Genomic DNA, 1,317 nt, shown 5'->3' with positions numbered 1-1,317 from the left:
GCTGCAGTAGAGATGGGTGTTATGTATTTCTTGTAAGAGAGATTTCATGTGTTGTTGTGTTGTGTATGTTACAGTTTCTATGCCTCAACAGCATGACTTCAATTCTGTTTTATATTTTCACCTTTAAACATTGGGCAATTGAAATGTAATTTTGTTAGGCAAAAATAGATTTCTGCTTGCTTTTTCTGTTTATTTTGAGAAATTCATGTAATTTAATTTGTTTTTTACAATTGTAATAGATTTTTGTTTACTCAAATTGATCTTACCACAATATTACATTTTAAACCTTTTGCTTAAAGAGTTAAAAGAAACACTGGCTATTGTAGCTCTGGATATTTGAACCTGTTTGACTTGTTCTGTTTACATTTGTAAATTTATAAGGGGAACAATTGATGAAGTCTTTCATATGGAAAAATGGGTTATTTATTTGGTTGAACTTGCTAATGTAAGTTAGGAAAATAAGCCAGATTAAGTGCTACGGCAGCACATATATTAAAATTGGAACGATACAGAGAAGATTAGCAAGTTACATGAACTCGAATTTTAGTACAGACAACTTGAAAAAGTTAAGTTCACCTTACTTTTATAACAGTATTTCAATTGAACTTGGGAAGGCTGCATTACTTGAAATGAGTAGTTGAGTCAATTATTTAATTATGTCAACAAAACTTTTTAAGTTGAAATGACTTTTTTTTTTGTATTTTACATAAATACAATGTAACTGAGTCAAAGCAAAAAGACAACTCAATAAGTTAAGTTGAGTGAACAAATTTTTTTTTACAATGTGCAAAGGATAATCCGCTGATTGATAATCCATTGTGTTTATTTTGCATCTGGCATATACATGCATGTAAGTATTCTTGACCTCTTATTGAAATAGTTAAGTGCCCCATAACTGAGTTGTTGTATTATCATGTCAGAAACAGAAAATTGTGCAGCGTCACCTTATGTATTTCTGCTTTTCAATAAGCATCATCTACTGTCAAGACTGGAAAAACGTAGTCTGCTCTGATGGATCTCGATTTCTGCTGAGGCACATAGATGGTACAGTGGTGCTTGAAAGTTTGTGAAGCCTTTAGAATTTTCTATTTCTGCATTCACACAAGTACTAAAAGTAGATAAAGAGAACTCAATTAAACAAATGAGACAAAAACTGTTACACTTGGTCATTTATTTATTGAGATAAATGATCCAATATTACATACAGTGCTCTCCACTGATATTGGCAACCTTGGTAAATATTAAGGCTGTGAAAAATTAACCTTTGATCTGTTGTTCAAAAAATTCTCTCATGGATATCAAACAATTACAAACACA

General features: G+C 31.1%; 1 pseudogene; it reads left to right on the top strand.

Annotated features, from left to right (window-relative positions):
- Positions 1 to 472: 472 nt before the first annotated feature.
- On the top strand, positions 473 to 569 carry LOC128602546 (uncharacterized; annotated as a pseudogene).
- Positions 570 to 1,317: the final 748 nt, after the last annotated feature.

The sequence above is a fragment of the Ictalurus furcatus genome, chromosome 26 (assembly GCF_023375685.1).
Source record: "Ictalurus furcatus strain D&B chromosome 26, Billie_1.0, whole genome shotgun sequence".
Classification (NCBI taxonomy): Eukaryota; Metazoa; Chordata; class Actinopteri; order Siluriformes; family Ictaluridae; genus Ictalurus; species Ictalurus furcatus.
The sequence above is the reverse complement of the archived record's forward strand: the minus strand, read 5'-3'. Positions and strand labels throughout refer to the sequence as shown.